The sequence below is a fragment of the Anabrus simplex genome, chromosome 1 (assembly GCF_040414725.1).
Source record: "Anabrus simplex isolate iqAnaSimp1 chromosome 1, ASM4041472v1, whole genome shotgun sequence".
NCBI lineage: Eukaryota > Metazoa > Arthropoda > Insecta > Orthoptera > Tettigoniidae > Anabrus > Anabrus simplex.
Genome location: NC_090265.1, coordinates 1,384,223,236 through 1,384,242,643, shown reverse-complemented (window position 1 = coordinate 1,384,242,643; position 19,408 = coordinate 1,384,223,236).

Sequence of the window (19,408 nt, the reverse complement as noted above, 5' to 3'; positions counted from 1 at the left end):
ACTGCGTTACGATTCCTTAGTGTAGGAAGGTTTTAGGAAGAATCAAACAAAGTACATTTTATTTATATTATAATTGTGAGGTGGGTAGTAGCAGTTCACCTCGACTGTACGTTATAAATCAGGTCATTGACGAAGCGGCTAGCTTAGATGCTCCTGTTTCACACACGTATTAAGCACCGGTTGTCGCTACTACGGGAGTTCTTCATGTCCCTTGGGAAATTTACAGACCTGCCGTGTGCTCAAGCAGGAAATAAAGTGATCGAAGAAAAGCCGTAGGTGTACTCCTTCAAACAGTTCAGCACATCAGTTAATTCAAGGCGACGGTCTGGATTTATTCTGTATACTTTAGTTCGGTATAAAATCGAACTTTTGTTGATCAACCAACGTAATGTAAATTCATTTTGTTTAAGTGGTATCTTAATGAATTGTTTAGTCTAAAGTTAGTGTCATATTGATATAGTTGTTATGTCTATCAGATCTACGTGCCATTGTGGCATATATGAAATGAAACATGTCGAACTGTCTCTATCGAATATAGGAAGTAACTAATTAGTTTTCCCTGACACCTTCAATGTTGTCACATTTGCTGTCGATATGCCGTTATTAGTTACACTGGAGATTTTGAAAGCTATCAAAAAAGACAATTCAATTGATTTTTTTTTTTTTTGATTGTGGGAAGGCTTCAGTGCTTGTCTTTCCCAGCTGAATTTCAAAATTGATATTCCCACTCTGATTCACTTGTCGGGATGAGGGTAGAGGGCTGGCCTTCCGAATTCAAGTTCAAGGGTTCGAGCCCAGTTCAATCCGATAATACCGTACATGAACCTGCTCAAATGCGCCACCCTCGTGTCGGCAAATGTATTGGCGCGTAAAAGAAATCCCGCAGGACCTCGGGGTCTCCGAAAACCATGTTTAGTATATACAACAGTTAGTAGGACGTAAACATATTATTATTATTATTATTATTAGTAGTAGTAGTAGTAGTAGTAGTAGTAGTAGAAGTAGTAGTAGTAGTAGTAGTAGTAGTAGTAGTAGTAGTAGTAGTAGTAGTAGTAGTAGTACCACCCTGTCGAACGCTAAGGAACTAACATTCTATAATGAGCTGCTGTGGGCAACATTTTTGTTCTTCGAATTAACTTCAATGAAACAGTCCCTAAATGTTTGTGTTATGGGATTGTGTTTGCGTAAATTACTCATTTGGTATTCATCTGAATAAACAGTTCTCACCAGTAAATGGCTATAGAAAAACCGAGTGAATGGTCGCGTGGTTTGGGGTACATAGCTGCCACCTTGCATTCGAGAGTAATTTGGGAGATAGTTTGTTCGAATCCCACTGTCGGCAGCCCTGAATGTGGTTTTCCGTGGTTTCCCATTTTCACACCAGGCAACGCTGGGCTGTACCTTAATGTCACGGCAGCTTCCTTCCCGCACCTAACCCTTTCCTTTCCTTTCCTTTCCTTTCCTTTCCTTTCCTTTCCTATCGTCGCCATAAGACCTATGCGTGTCGGTGCCACGTAAAACAAATTCTAAAAACAGTTAAAACGAAAAGAATAACTGTTCTGCGTTAAAGCTACTATAAAACAATCAAGCACACAAAAATAATGGGAACGCTCAGCGTAAGAGCGTCCCCTGAACCGACGCCACTGATAATCGGTGAATAAAATGGGTGCAAATCTGTACATACCTGGGGACATTAAATAACGAAGATTGGAATCAGTAATCAGAGATTAAGTGCCGAATAGGAAAATTCAGGACGGCGTTATTGAGGATTTTGAAGCTATTTAGATGTTACCAAGTATCCCTCCAATGTAAAATACGACTTGCCAGTACTGTTGTAGGAGTTGAATCGTGGACGCTGATGCAAACATCGAATAAGATACTCGAAGCCTATGAAATGTGGTTGTATCGTCGGATACTCAGGATTTCTGGGACAGATCACATCAGAAATGACACGTTCTAGAAAGAATGGGAGAGCAAAAGTATTTTGACAATACAATCACGTAAACTCGAGTATTTAGGACATATCATGAGGAACGGGCCAAGATATGCCTTACTATAATTGATTTTCCAGGGAATGTTAGAAGGAAATAGAGGATCTAAAAGCAGAAGAATTGACTGAAGTACAAAGTTACGAAGTATCCTTCCAGTGTAAAATACGACTTGTCAGTACTGTTGTATGGAGTTGAGTCTTGGACTTTTCAAATCAGTGATAAATTACGTGTTTTCATGCTGATCGTCAACATCCGAAAGGGATAGGCACACCGAAAAGAAGAAAGTGTTTGTTAATTTCTTACTGATGCATAGATGCATGACAGGCTTAACTAATTGGTTCGTTGTATGCCTCAGAGATACCTGTAATCAGCCATAGGGACTTCTCCGGAAGGTTTGAAAACACCAAAATCTCTATTATAATCATAAATTACTTGAAGTAAAGGCGTGTTCGGTTTGCCCGGAAGGACGTAGGTCCGATTCCTAAGTCAGAAAAATGAAAATTTTAGGTATACGATTTCAACTTCTGGAGATGCACATAACCTTTAGTCCTCACCTTCCACATTCCTAGGACCTTTATAGACGTTTTACATGTTCTAGTACGTAACGCCTTACGTTGTTTCATACAATATTTTTCGGTTATTCGATAGGAAATTGGAGAAATCGCCAATCGTAGTTAGGATCCTTACATGTTTAGTATTAACACGCATGCATTACAACAACAACGTGTTCTGTCTGTGACTCAAACCGGGTTTTGTTGTGTGGGATGGTCAGAGAGTAATACTCAGATAATTAAAGAACATCCTACGCAGCCCTATCATAGATTTTAGACACTGCTGTAAATAAGTTGGTACGTTAAGTTTATGCAAACCTGTGCTAAAATTTGAGTGTATCGAAGACCTTCTATTTGTATCTCACAGAAATGGTGGGCATTAAAAGTATAGAAGTCTGCCTTCCACCTAGATCTATACAAACTTCGCTACCGAGCTCGATAGCTGCAGTCGCTTAAGTGCGGCCAGTATCCAGTATTCGGGAGATAGTAGGTTCGAACCCCACTGTCGGCAGCCCTGAAAATGGTTTTCCGTGGTTTCCCATTTTCACACCAGGCAAATGCTGGGGCTGTACCTTAATTAAGGCCACGGTCGCTTCCTTCCCACTCCTAGCCCTTTCCTGTCCCATCGTCGCCGTAAGACCTATCTGTGTCGGTGCGACGTAAAAAAAACAACTAGCAAAAAAAAAAAAAAAATCGCTTGACATGTGTTTAATGTTCAGAAATTATTTTGACCTATGGGAAAGCTTTTTTCAATCAAAGGTATTTTTCGTATAGCAAAGGTGCGAAGATGCAACATGTTACAACTAAAACACAAAAGTGTACTTATCTCGGTGCCACGTGACTCTCGTATAGTCGCAGGTCACCAGCAAACGTGGTGAAAATGAGCAATGAATTCATCCTTTTGTACATGGTTTTGCGGTTTGTCTTCTAAGAGAATGTTGTAAACATTTATATTAATATTAATCAAGTGAGTTCTCTACCCTTAGCGGCTTAATCGCTAAATCGAAGTCAGGACAATTTAATACACGTAACGCCTTAGATAAGCTAATATTTCTTAGCCCCCAGAGCATAGGTGTCCTGCATTTTCCGTGCTTTTTCTCATACAAAACCAAACCCCATGGCACGACAGCCCTTGAAGGGCCTTGGCCTACCAAGCGATCACTACTCAGCCCGAAGGGCTGCAGATTACGAGGTGTCGTGTGGTCAGCACGACGAATCCTCTCCGCCGTTATTCTTGGCTTTCTAGACCGGGGCCGCTATATCACCGTCAGATAGCTCCTCAATTCTAATCACGTAGGCTCAGTGGTCCTCGAACCAGTCCTCAGGTCCAGGTAAAAATTCCTGACTTGGCCGGGAATCGAACCCGGGGCCTCCGGGTAAGAGGTAGGCACACTACCCCTACACCACGGGTTTTCTCATACAAGTTATATTTTTAGAACTCCATTGATAAACTGTGTATCCGTGAGAATTATCTTGCCGAGCTCAATAGCTCAGGTGGTAGAGCTGAGCTTAAGATCGCAGGTTCAATTCCAGTTCAGTCCAGTGGTCTCGTGTTTGCAGATTTATTGGCACGTAAAATACCTCTTGTGAAACAAAATTCGGCACTTCGAAGTCTCCAAAAACCGTGAAAGTCGTTAGTGAGACGTGAAAACAATAATATTAAAAAATATATATTCGTCTTCATATTACATACCACAAAACACAGTGCTTGAATAACTGCTGTAAATAAAATGAGAATCCATATCTTATTTGTCATGTACATTCTATTAAACCAAATTAAAACTATTTTATTTTTATTTTTTGCATCGCTATTTTAGCGACGATTGGATATACTGTAAAAGGGCTTGGATAGGGAAGGAAGTGGTTTTTATCTCAACTGAGGTGAAGCCTCAATATTTGCCTGGTGTTAACATGGGAAACCACGCAAAGCCATCTTCAGAGATGGCGACGGTGGGGTTCGAGTCTCGCACGGTTTCCACTTCCTTGGGTTAGGATCCTCGCTTTCATGTTTCATGTTCGACCGCCTTTTCGTCAACGTTTTACTCAACCAACCCGGATGGTATTAAGTTTACGAGGCGTATAGGGTATTTCAATTTCACATGCTTCGTGTCCGTCCGTTTCCTTTGCCGATACCCTTTCTTGGAAGGGTTGAACATCTTTCATTTTTCCTCTTAAGAGTGGATGGTTGCCTTGTTGTACTTCCTCTTCCACCATCACAGCTATCTAAGTTGCCGTTGTTGTTTCTCTCGGGCGGCTTGAGACATCTTGATCACCAGCCCTTTCCGGATAGGACCATTCAACTTATAAACTTTATATGCTCCCTGATGCAATGCTAAAGCGTACCTTTCTGCGCACTGCTAAAAAAAACAGGTACCACAGAGTAAAAGGCACGAATTTCAGACAAAGAAGAGGGTGCTTCAATTTTTGTCTATCCCAGTCTCGTTGGAATAATTTCGATTTTAATTGAATGTGAAACATACTCCAGGGCAGTTGTCTAAATCAATATTAGCTGTGATACTGACTGATCAGTTGGTTGGTATACAAGCCAGCGACGCGTATCGGGGAACGTTAGCGTTCTCTTCACCCTCCACCGTGTTCCCGCTCCATTTCCAGTGATGCGATAATAACCCAGATAAAATTAAGTTGCTTAGCAGGTGATAAATTAAGCCATGCATCATGTCCTGCCAATCAAAATCAAGACGGATCGCCATGTGCATCCATACCACTATGTTGTGACATTTCTTTAACATTGACTAAGCGATTATGAATTCAATTTACGTAAAATATATTAAATGTAAAGCAGTATAACAGAAGATGACGTGCAAAATGTGTTTCAAACACTGGTTTGGTATTTAAAATTCATTATTTATATCTGTAGTCTCCCAATCCTGTTGAACTAGTAGCCGTAGGTATGTTCACGATGTCAGTAGTCATGCAAAACTGAAAGCTTGCTTATCTTTTTCTTAAACTTGTAATAACATAAATTATTTAACACTTGGTATGTTATAATTTTTAGATCTAGATTTTACCACAAATTACTCCAGTGCAGCAACTCATGTTTTAATTGTTATCCTCGTCAGCCGTTTGCAGCGTGAAGGATTGACGTCAATGCAAGGTACTGCCACAACCATTCAATGTTTAACACTAGCTTTTATCTGAAGCTACGTACACGTGTGGTGTTCCCAAGCGGTCACCCATCCAAGTACTGACCACGCCCAATGTTGCTTAACTGCGGTGCCGGCCCCGTGGTGTAGGGGTAGCGTGCCAGCCTCTTACCCGGAGGCCCCGGGTTCGATTCCCGGCCAGGTCAGGGATTTTTACCTGGACCTGATGGCTGGTTCGAGGTCCACTCAGCCTACGTGATTAGAATTGAGGAGCTAACTGATGGTGAGATAGGGGCCCCGGTCTCGAAAGCCAAGAATAACGGCCGAGAGGATTCGTCGTGCTGACCACACGATACCTCGCAATCTGCAGGCCTTCGGGCTGAGCAGCGGTCCATAAGCCAAGGCCCTTCAAGGGCTGTAGTGCCATGGGGGTTGGGGTTTGGTTTGGTTTACGTACCCGTGTAACTTGTTCTTATGCCCATTCATAAAATTTATGAACACTGGACAGTACATCAAAACGTGTTCACTAATTTATGAGAAACGTTTGAATTCTCGGTAGTCCTTTGCCAAAATGTGTAATTCAAGAGGATATGAATTTCTACCAATATTAGTCCGAACCTGGCTCCATACGAACGTTATGTGAAGCTTGAATATATGAGCGTGAGTTCGGAGTACCTGCAGGATATTATTTTCTTAAGTGTCCGACTCGTTGGCTGAATGGTCAGCGCATTGGCCTTCCGTTCAGAGGGTCCCGGGTTCGATTCCCGGCCGGGTCGCGGACTTCAACTTTCATTGGTTAATCCTAATGGTCCGGGAGCTGGGTGTTTGTGCTGTTCCCAACATCCCTGAAACTCACACACCACACATAACACTATCCTCCACCACAATATCATGCAGTTACCTACACATGGCAGATGCCACCCAACCTAATCGGAGGATCTGACTTACAAGGGATGTACTCGGCTAAAATAGCCACACGAAATTAAATTATTTTTAAAGTACTTCTTCATGGCTACTATTGACAGAAAACATATATATTGCAGAATATAATTTGAATTATTATTACCGAGCTCGATAGCTGCAGTCGCTTAAGTGCGGCCAGTAGGCCTATCTAGTAATCGGGAGATAGTAGGTTCGAGCCCCACTGTCGGCAGCCCTGAAGATGGTTTTCCGTGGTTTCCCATTTTCACATCAGGCAAATGCCGGGGTTGTACCTTAATAAAGGCCACGGCCGCTTCATTCCAATTCCTAGGCATTTCATATCCTACCGTCGCCATAAGACCTATCTGTATCGGTGCGACGTAAAGCAAATAGCAAAAAAAAAAAAAAAATATCTTAATAAATTATCTCGCTTTCTCTGAGGTTAGTTTTCATAAGACCTTGTAGGTTTACACGACATTGGTCCAAACACTTTGTTGTTTTATAAATCGTCAAAAGAGTAACGATAAAAGGGCTTATTGCGAGTTAACTATTAAAGATAAGCATACGTTTGTAGATTGCATTAAACTACAAATGTTGTCAATTATCACATATTGTTAACGTATGTATTTATGTTGGGTATTCATCCCGAAGGCTGGTTTGATCCTGAACAGCTCCGCCATCAGCTGTCACAGATGGCCTAGGCATCAAGGAAGAAGCATACTATCGAAATGAGAAGTGAGGTAGTTTCCCATTGCTTTCCTCACCAAGCGAGTAGTTGCTATTAACTATCAGTCTGCCACGCCCACTGAAATGGTCTCCCAGTCCTTTCCTATCCCATCGTCATCATAAGACCTATCTGTAACGGTGTGATGTAAAGGAAATTGTAAATAAGTTAAACAAATTTTGATGTGTGGACGTCATTTAATACACCTGTTTTTTATCGTATAGACTTGATAACAAGGGTGGAAATTTACCAGCGCAAGTACCTGCCCCTTTGTCTTCCCTCCTAAATCTACCGAAATGTACAGCATTTTGTAGCCATATCCTCAACGAGTTTCCCAGAGGATCCATAACTCCATGTTGTCATACAATATAAGGTACATAACTAACTCTACCGAGACAGTGTGGTAAGTTAAGCTTTATTCCGGGTGTACAACTCCTTATGGGATTTGTTCCGCTCAGTCCTGCTTCTCGTGTCACCGTTTAGTGTCAAACATTAGTAATGAGTAGTATATTCTGAAAGTTATCTGATTATTACATTAAAAATGGGTAGCGTTTTTGACGCAGTGATCCAGTTCCTATCTTTCTGACTCAGACAGTCGTGGCTCGAATCTAGGTCAATCCTGTAGCAGAATTTTCACCTGAAATGTTCTCCACCACCAGAAGAGGTACAGCTCTAGTGACCTCAGTAAAATAATAATAATAATAATAATAATAATAATAATAATAAAAATACAGGCTTTATGCAACATTACAGTGCTGAACTTTAAATTTTTATGTCTCATGTCGTCCTTTTAATGCCATTTAAACTAGCTTGAATAAGTGGCTCAATGTGGACTTCAAGAGCCAATGTGGCCGATTTCGATCCCGCTTCAGGGTGGTGGCATTTGAAGTAGACAAAGGGGTTAGCACTATTACCGTCTGTCCTCGGAGGTGCCGTTCTGTTCTCAACCTTGTCAGAGATTATGGTGGTTAGACACTGTCAATAGCGACCTGAAGCTCCTCAACATACGCCGAGAAGATGCGGCCGATAGAAGAACGTGGCGTTCACTAATCCATACAATGTAGCCCATACCAAGGGGATAACGCATATAAGAAGGAGAAGAAGAAGAATAAGAAGAAAAGGACTGACAACATTGGAGAGATAGGTTACATATTTTATTCTAAAGGGTCAGAACAAATGTCGGACGATCGCGAAGAAGGTGGAATCATCGGTTTGACGGGCGCCGAAGCAAGCCCGTCAAACCGATGATTTGGTGGAGATATGTTGATGATACATTTGTGGTCTGGATAGCAGGTCCTGAGAAACTTCATTTATTTCTAAACCACCTAAATAAGCAACATCCTTCAATTAAATTCACTACGGAGATGGAGTCGGACGGACGCCTTCCTTTCTTGGATGTTCTAGTAAGAAAGAAGCCTGACGGCTCCTTAGGACATACCGTCTATCGTAAGCCTACCCACACAAATCGCTATCTTCATACAGATTCTCACCACCATCCAGCACAAAAAACAAGGCATTCTCACGATACATTCACAGCACCACATATCAAATTGCCAAGGTCCTCCGGAAATACAATATAAAAATCGTGTTTGGCACCATCACAAAAATTGCTCACAGTCTGGGTAAAACCAAGGACAGATTGTCCCCAGTTTTACATCCTGGGGTATACGAAATTCCTTGTCCAAACATGCCGGTCCATTGGTACTCGTATCAAGGAACTTGAACTAAATATTTGTCTCAACCAGCCAGACAAATCAACAACAGCTGAGCACGCTCTATCGTCGGGTCGTGATGTCATGTTCCCAGATCCTCGAGCTCTTACCTACACTAGACACTACAGGTCCAGGATTTTACGGGAAGCTGTGTAAATACGTAGCAATCCTAACAATTTCAACAGGAGCACCGGCTATCAATTAAGTAATACGTGGTTGCCATCATTAAGGATTTGCGTAGCTGGTTCCCTTCCCTGCCCCTTCACTATAGTTATTTCGTTTCGGTGTTTTCCAAATTCGTACGTTCCTCATCGCTAGATCTTTCATTCCAGGCGTGTGTCTAGGTCATACTTTCATACGTGACTCCCTCTCAGACTGATTCTGATGGTTCCGTCAGCTTCCGCTTCGAACGCTAACACTGTGCCTCGTCCGGTGAGCTATCTGGTGGCGTATGAACGTACCATTTCCACTTCTATTATAACATCTAAATTCAAAACTCATTCTTGAAAATCCTTCCTCGTGAACAGTCGAGATTTTTCTTCTGAAGACGCAAAGAAAAGTTCTCAGCGAAACGTAAAGAATTTCACCTTATTTTCTTGACACGAGATAAGCCCAAAAGCCTATATCATATTCATTAAAATAATTTTTATAATTACCATGTAAAGGACACCAATATTACGGAATTAATTTTATATGATTACCTCCACTTTAAACTCGTCTATGTATATTACCATTATTAGATGGCACATCTACTGCAATTTATTGTTTTCCAGGGCTAGAATGTTTGTCAGTATACTGTAGATAATTAAAATCCCAACCTTGACACAGATGGTTAAAACTCATGAAATACACGAACGCCTCACCTGTGTCCGGAGTGTGACTCGCTTACCTCCAAAAAAAAAAAATCCCTTCGGTGCTGGTAGCCACAGAAGCCAAATAACGATATCAAGCTGCGAACAAGAAAGACATATTGCATCACGAAGGCAATTAAAGTGATGAAAATAATTTTAGCCCGTAACGAGAAATGTTATAAAACGTGGCAGTGATGCTTCTCTTGGACGATGAGCCATATTACGTACGGTTTGATGGAGAGCAGATCAAATTCTGGATCAGATTAAATTGCGTGTATATCTATGTGATGTGGAGGTAATAGGATTTATCCCTCTACAATGCTATGCTCACAGTTAACTCTATTTTCAGATTGGTCAGTCCAGTATTCTCTCAGCCTCGGGCTTCGAGTTTTACACTGTGTGTTGAGCAATTGGTTTCTTTCCTACCCAAGCACCGAAGAGACCTATGTAAAAAAAAGGAGTTTAAACTAGCTTGTTTTTCAGCTCGGATATTAAAGATGAAATTTCAGTCATTACCTTGCAAATAATTGAAACATACTTGTCGCTTTTCCAACCTACACATTTTAACTCGTATATAATGAAAGGATGTTGATTCTCAGTCGTTCGAGGCCTTGCTGAATGATCAGCGTTTCGGCTTTCGGTTCAAAAGATTCTAAGTTCGATTCTCAGCCGTGTCGAAGTTTTTCTTAATACCCCTAGTTTGGAAACTTACTGTGTTTATCTCGGTATACGCACAACGGATTATACTAACAACCACCGCAGAACAACAACGCATTAGTGAATACATCCCCCCACATAGGCCAGGCGTCAGGAACTGCATCTGACCACAAAAGCGATCACACCTGGATGTGTTAAAAGGCCTCAGGAGGAGAATAAATTCGTGTGATGCAATCCAAACCATAGTGATCGTCGACGGCCATCTTCAGTGTGGCTTGTTTCCTATCTCTTCTTCACATGCACTTCGAGCAAGTACTATTGACTACCTGAAATCTAAACTGCCATTTCGAAGGAAATGAGTCATTGTGAATGATAACTGAACACTACGGCAATTAAAAAGAAAACACTTTAATTTTACAGCTTGTTAATAGGGAAATATTATAGTTCAAAGGGATTGCTGATTATTCGATTGGGCATTAGTACTGTTGTTGCTTTCGAATACATTCGACGTGAGTTAAATAATATACAATACTAGCAAGATACCCGTGCTTCGCTACGGTATTATACTGAAATTTAGAATTGAATGCCTATTGTTTTATATATAATCCGCCGAAATTCGTGATCTGACTCGTTTTCTGAGAGAATCCGCCAAAATTCGTGATATGACTCGTTTTCTAATAGATTACATCAAGTTTCCTCCCATTTTTCAATCTTTCTTTCCAGAAATCGATTTCGTACTTCCCGGGCTAGGTCCAGGTATTCCACCCGGTCAATTGGGTCCCTAAATCTTTGCCATCTTTTTCTATAAGCATTTTTAATATGGATCAAATCCTTCAGGAGATCCAGCGTGGTGTCGTCTTGGGTGCCTTGGCGATACTGAACCCGCGGCCGGACTGCATTCTTAGTCATTACCCGTCCAGGACCCGTTTCCAGCGCGGTCCGCACATTTGACGACGGTCCAGAACTATTATTATTATTATTATTATTATTATTATTATTATTATTATTATTATTATTATTATTAGAGATGTTCTGGACCCCACAGCAAGATGCAAGACTGCTACTTGGCGGTAAATTACATCTGATGCCATTGTCATTGTTGAGAATGTGACCAGCGCCATTGTCGCGCGTAGGCAAGTGTGCGGGATTTCTGGCCATACGAATGACGTACTTCCGTGCATTATTGAACTTATTATAGAGGTGAAAAATTCGACGGTCAATCTCATTCCTATCGTTTATTTCAAATGTGTTTAAATTTTTATTTATATGCCAGGAGAATCTACTGTAATCTAAGAACGTTCTCCGAAGAAAAAGATGGCTCTTGAAAACGAACCCAGGAAAGATTATAAATGATCGGTTTATGATCAGAATAAGTACATCGAAAATCTACAGCCTGTTTCCAGTCATTCGACAGGGTGAGGAATGGAATGAATAAAGCCCCATCTAGCGGCGACAATAGGAATTGTGCCGGGCGCCGAAACCTGTCGCACTCCGCTGGGGCAGTGATTAATGGATGACAAATGAAATGAAATTATATTGGACAGTGTTACTGGAATGAAAGATAACAGTGAAAACCGGAGTATCCGGAGAAAAACCTGTCCCGCCTCCGTTTTGTCCAGCACGAATGTCACATGGAGAGACCGGGATTTGAACCACGGAACCCAGCTGTAAGAGGCCGGTGCGCTGCCTCCTGAGCAACGGAGGCTCCTTATAAATACATTATGAACAGTAAAATCAATTGGTCTCACCTCCTTTTACACCCCACCGCCGTTAAGTTTATTTACCCCCCCTCCCAAAAAACTAAAAGAAGGCGTGTTTCTTTATGTTTAAAGGAGATTCCAAACACCAATGTTCACGTCTATTACCTTCAGTTTTGAAATTAAAATAATTCACTTTTTTTTCACTTTCACACTCCTCCAACCCCCCCCCCCCCGCAAGTGAATTTTCTGCAAAAAATACTTGTTTCTTTAATAGTAAAGAATCTTCTAAATACCAATTATTACGACTGTAACTTCTTCAGTTTTTGATTTATGTGTCCTCATGAAAGGAATTCAACTCCTTCTCAATCCCGCCCCCAAGATATGCCCCCCCCCCCAAACGGGCTTTTCTTTGCTTTAAAGGAGATCCAAATACCAATTTTCACGTCTGTGGGCCCTAACAACTTTAGTTTTTATTAGATGTAAGTATTCTCATACAATTAAGTCAATTAATTTTTCAATTCTTTCACCCCCCCCCCCCCCCCATTCATTGGATTTTCCGAGAATACGTGTTTCTTTACTTTTAAAGCAGATTCCAAATATCAAAATTCACGTCTGTAACATCTTCATTTTTGAGGTAATAGTAGCCTAATTAAAATAATTCAACACCATTTTCAGTCACTTTTAATACCCCCCTCCACCCAAGTGGTATTTCCGAAAACTAAAAGTACACGTTTCTTTACTTTTAATAGAGATTAAAAATACCATTTTTCACGTCTGTAACATGTTTTCTTGAGATATACTGTATAAATTCTCAATTTAAGATTTCACCCCCCTTTTAGTTCCCCTTAAGAGGAGTTTCCAAAAACAAATCACCTATGTTTCCCTACATTTACAGGAGATTCCAATTACCACTTTTTACGTCTGTAACATTATACGTTTCTCAGATATTCTGTAGATATAGTCTTTCAAAAAATTCACCCCAATATGTCACTCCTGTTTAACTGCCATTAATTGGATTTTCCAAAAAAAAAATTGAAAATACGTGTTCCTTTATTTTTAAAGGAGATTCTAAATATCAGTTTTTACATGTGCAAACTTTTAAAGTTTTGAGATATAGATACACTCATTTAAAAAAAAAACTTTTTCACCCCCCCCCCACTATTTGGACTTTCCAAAAGCAAAAAAAAGTTTCTTTATTTTTAAAGGAGGTCCCAAAAACAAATTTTCAGTTCTGTAATATCTTCAGTTTCTGAGATATATGTATCCTCATAAAAAGGCATTCAATCCATTATTCACCCGTTTACACCCCTCCTATTCGGATTTACAGAAAACAAAAAATACATGTTCCTTTATTTTTAAAGGAGATTCTGAATATCAATTTTTACATGTGCAAACTTTTAAAGGTTTTAGGTATAGACACACTCATTTTAAAAATCCCCCCATTTTCACCCCCACCCCCAATATTTGGACTTTCCAAAAGCAAAAAATATATTTCTTTATTTTTAAAGGAGATCCCAAATACCAATTTTCAGGTCTGTAATATCTTCAGTTTCTGAGATTTAAGTATCTTCATTAAAGGCATTCAACCCCTTTTTCACCCCTCCTATTGGGATTTTCCGAAAACAAAAAATACGTGTTTCTTTATTTTTAAAGGAATTTCAAAATACCAATTTTTACATCTGTAAAATTGTAAGATCTAGATATACTCATTTTAAAAATTCACCACCCTTTTCACCCCCGTTTTTTGGATTTTCCCAAAACATAACAATACCTGTTTCCTTACTTTCAAAGTAGATCCCAAATACCAATTTTCAGGTCTGTAATACCTTCAGGTTCTGAAATATAATTAGCCTCATTAAAGGCATTCAACAAATTTTCACCCTTTTCCACCCTTCCTATTGGGATTTTCTGAAAACAAAAATATATGTGTTTCTTTATTTTTAAAGGAGATTCTAAATACCAATTTTTACATCTATAAACTTTAAAAGTTTTGTGATATAGACACACTCAATTTAAAAAATCACCCCCTTTTCACCCCCCATTTAATTGGATTTTCCAAAAACAAAAAGTACGTGTTTCTTTATTTTTAACGGAGATCCAAAACACCAATTTTCAGGTCTGTAATATCTTCAGTTTCTGAGAGATAAGTGTCCTCATTAAATACATTCAACTCCTTTTTCACCCCTTTCCACCCCTCCTATTGGGATTTTCCGAAAACAAAAAATACGTGTTTTTTAATTTTTAATGAAGATTGTAAATACCAATTTTTACATATGTAAACTTTCAAAGTTTTGAGATATAGATACACTCATTTTAAAAATTAACCCCCCTTTTCACCCTCCCATTAATTGGATTTTCCAGAAACAAAAAAATTCGTGTATCTTTATTTTTAAAAGTGACCAAAAGTACCAATTTTCAGGTCTGTAATGTCTTCAGTTTCTGAGATATAAGTACCGGTATCCTCATTAAAGGTATTGAACCCCTTTTTCACCCTTTTTCACCCGTCCTATTGCGATTTTCTGAAAACAAAAAAATACGTGTTCCCTTATTTTTAAAGAACATTCTATATACCAATTTTTACATTTGTAAACTTTTAAAGTTTTGAGATATAGGTACACTCATTTTAAAATTTCACCTCCCTTTTCACCCCCTTAGCGATGGAATATACAAAGATCCTCTCTTAGCGAGCACCTACATTTCAATATGAATGTATCTCCAAAATTTCATTTCATTATGTCCAGTAGTTTTGACTCGGCGATGATGAATCTGTCAGTCAGTCAGTCAGTCAGTCAGGACAAGCTATTTTATAAATATAGATATGGGGACGTTTAAAAAATTCTGCTATTAAGTCCAAACGGCGGCACATTTGGCAGGGTATATTTATACTTCTCTTTTTCTAATAGTATAAATCTGCTAATAGAAATAAGTACAGCACTGAATACGCGTTATTATTAAGTTCTGAAATAAAGAGCTAAACACGTTTTGGATATTGCAGCCGGGCTGAGTGGCTCAGACGGTTGAGGTGTTGTTCTTCTGACCCCAACGTGGCAGGTTGGATCCTGGCTCCGTCCGGTGGTATTTGAAGGTGCTCAAATACGTCAGCCTCGCATCGGTAGATTTACTGGCAAGGAAAAGAACTCCTGCGGAACCAAATTCCGGCACCTCGGCGTCTCCGAAAACCGTAAGAGTAGTTAGTGGGACGTAAAGCAAATAACATTATTATTATTATTATTATTATTATTATTATTATTATTATTATTAATCATAATATTAATATTATTATCGGATATTACAGTTCCACACAGTATATGTTACAGTACCTAACACTTGCACTGCAGGCCGATGTCGGAGTCACACAATGACGCTAAACACAGATCAGGTTCGATATTTGTCCAATACGAGGTATTTGTCGCGTCGCTCAGTTTAACAACATCACGTGTAAGGTTAGTGATGTATAGATAGCACGTAGAGAACTGACGAAAATATGGCAAGAGTACCCATTTCTGCTACTGACCGCATTCGACTTGTGACATTGCAAGTGTATCGCGATATGCGGATGTCATCGCTCGTGTTGGAATGAGTAGAGTGCTGTCTCCAGATCTTGGAAATAGTTCAGAGAGATACAAACGGCTGCTGATCGACAGCGGATGGGAGGCCCACGCAGAACATCTCGCAGGGTGGATCGGAATTGTTTGCTTTCAGTACGTCCAGTGCTACTACCATCTCGTTCCGCCAGCAACTTTGAAGGGCCACTGAAGGGAATGTTTATCGGCTCCACGGTGGAGGACTGATATCAAGGCGGCCCATGCCAATAGCTCCTCTTAAACCACGCTATAGGGCAGCTCCTCTGAAGTGGGCAACAACTCATAGCCGATGGAATCAGAAGCAGTAGAAGCGTACGCTGTTTTCTCATGAGGTCACCATCAGTTTGCATCCATACAAAAGGAGCATTAGTGTCTGGACACAATCTGGTGTGAGATGGAACGGGCCCATCATTCTGCAAGGGGATTCAGACAAGTTTTGGGTTGGTGGGGTGGTATTTGGTCGACGCACGCCTATAATTCCTATCCACGATTACATGACTGGCCTGATATACAGAGACAACATCCTTCAACCTGGAACTACAGGAATTTATGGCACTCTGGGCGAGGGTTGTACACTAGTGGATGATAATGCTAGTGTCAAGTGAACTGGAGTGGTCAGTCAGTTCCATTTTGTCTTCAAAATCCCACATAACAACTACTGTGCTTTTGTTTCGTTTCTGTTGCTTTTGAAAATCTGACTGCATGTTGTTTTTCATTGTATATGTCTTTCGTAAGGTGTAATGTGCGTGCATAAACGTAGCAAAATAAAAAGTGCACTAAATAATATACAAACCTCTTTTCCTTGAGCACTGCATTAGAATTACTACATATTTGAAAACAAAATTTGAACCGCCAACTTCAGTATTATTAGAACATTGTTTTGAAAATGATATGCACCAAACATCCCAATATTCACTATAAAATATCTAGCTAAGCGCCATAATATGTCCAAATATGCACTTGAATATGCATTAAAATCTTTGAATCTGCAAGCTTTCCGCTGTAGAAGATTCATGAATACTAACATAACATGAAATACTGAAAAAAATAAAATAATTGCAAGCATTAACACATTATTATTATTATTAGTATTATTAATAATAATGATTAATTAACAATAATAATAATAATATTTACGCACACAAACACATTTCTCTAACCATTTATCACTATTTAATCAAAGTTGATTTTGTAAAGCTTGGAGATACTATAATTTTCTCCTAATTTTCAGGTTTCGCTTTATTTCCCTTAGGCCTAAGATACTCGTATAATGTACAGAAAATGTCCTTTCAACATTACAATAAGCGACAAGACAAAATATAAAATCGGGCAATCAGTTAAAGTTAATACCCTCATTACCATCAGAAAATGAACGACTTTCGTAAATTACCCCTAACTTATGAAGTCCATTAGTATTTGCAAGAACGTTTGCCATTTTCTGCTTCACATCATTTTCGTTTTCCATTAGCTGTGCTCACCCATTTTATGGCAGCATCAAGCACCACCAGGCTTCTAGAAAGCTCCCTGCCCTGTGTTTCCAATTGCCTGATGCTGTTCCACAGACTAACAAATTGAGATCTTTTTAATGTACACTCTTTACACTTTGCACAGCGTTGACAAAGTTACCGCAGCATTACCGTCTTACATTTAAATATGATCTGCTGCATATTATGTATTTTACCGCAGTTCAGAAAACTCGAAAAAGTATTAAATATGCTCTTAATATCGAATTGTTTCAAAACGCCCAAAGTATCCATATATATGTACAAACTAACATGCTCTAATTGTATTAGTTTAATTTAATATGAAGCATGCTAAGTTTTATTAAATGCATATTAAAAATATGCATTTGCGTAGACTATGCCTACTACTCAGCACTAGTCATAACACATTTCTTTCTCTCCCTCTTTTCATATAACCTGGTGGGTTGTGGGTGCGATGCGTGTCGCACATGTGATCTTGGTCCAGTTTTGCAGCAGATGCCCTTCTTGACGCCACTAATCTGTGAAAAAATATATCCAGCTATAACGTGTTTCTGTGGTTCGCACCAGTTCTGTGTGTAAATTAAGGAATGTGTATTAAGACAAACACGAACTGCAGTCCTCGAGATGCAGAAATCAACCAGACGGAGCTAAAATCCTCAGGTCGGCCGGGAAACAAGTCCGGAATTCTCTGCTACGCTGAACTACTCAGTCAAGCAACCCGACTCTGTGTCTTATAACACATACTGTATAGACAGAGAATGAGGGAGTCTAATGGTAACTGGGGAATGAACATACGTTCATATCACTTTTTTAAATAGTACGTCTCCGTTCTATCATTAGCACCGATTTCAATCATTTGTAATAAATTATGCATCTCTCATATGAAATCCGTCGATCATTTTGCCATTTTATCATTGTTATTATTTTTACCCGTCGTTTATATTACATTCACCCTATATCGCTATCCCAGATCAATTATTTCTGATTCAAACTATCTATCGGTACGAATATTTCCGCAATTATATTCCGGTTGACCAACCCGTCAATGGTAACAATTCAGTGACCCCCGGTGAATAGAGTGGTAATGGAATGAGCTAGCTGCACGGCTTTGTGAGTATGCAGAGGCAAGAACCGCAGGCATTCACGCTTACATTTGTGAACATACCAGATGAAATGAGGAGAAGGGGTATATGCTATATTTACCATAAGGTCGAAAGGGAAAGGTCCGAAGTGTGAGGTTCGGATTTTGAATGCCCGTGGTTTGTTCAATTGAAGTCCCACTGTGAAATAATTTTTCATGACATTCGTTTTTTTTTTTTTTTTTTTTTTTGCTTTACGTCGCACCGACACAGATAGGTCTTGTGGCGACGATGGGACAGGAAAAGGCTAGGAGTGGGAAGGAAGCGTACAGCCCCAGCATTTGCCTGGTGTGAAAATGGGAAACCACGGAAAACCACTTTTAGGGCTGTCGACAGTGGGGTTCGAACCTACTATCTCCCGAATACTGGATACTGGCCGCACTTAAGCGACTGCAGCTATCAAGTTCGGTGACATTCGTTTTAACACCCTCTATAACGTTTTATAAGTTCAGAGTAGTGGAAAAGTAATGGGGAAATATGCGGCAAATATTTAACGTGATAATTCGGTACTTATTGTTAGGTCGTTGTAAGAGCATCAGTTAATCTTTGCTATCGTAGCTAAAGTAGTCGTATTTTTAATTAGCAAGTTCCGTGGTCATTCCTGATTTGTTACCGTTCTAAACTATTATGCTAAAAGGATCATGGAGGAATAGAAATATAAACAGAAAAATAGCAGTAATTGATAAACGTATGTAATTCAAACGATTCTAAATAAACCGAGAAGGTGCATTTACGCTTGTTTTCAACGCGCGACTTATTTAAATAAAAGGCAAATAAAACTTAGGAATTTACATGATATTTTACATTGTGAATTTGAATAGCCGCATGTTAAATGCTAGGGCTTATAACGTTCACAACAGCGATAGTTTTTTAAGAAGTCTTGGATGCATATTTTCTTTGGAACATCAACTGTATCGTAGTAATGTCATATTTACACATTTTGAGTACTCATGAAATTGCGGCGTCAACTGCAAAACATAATTGGATAGA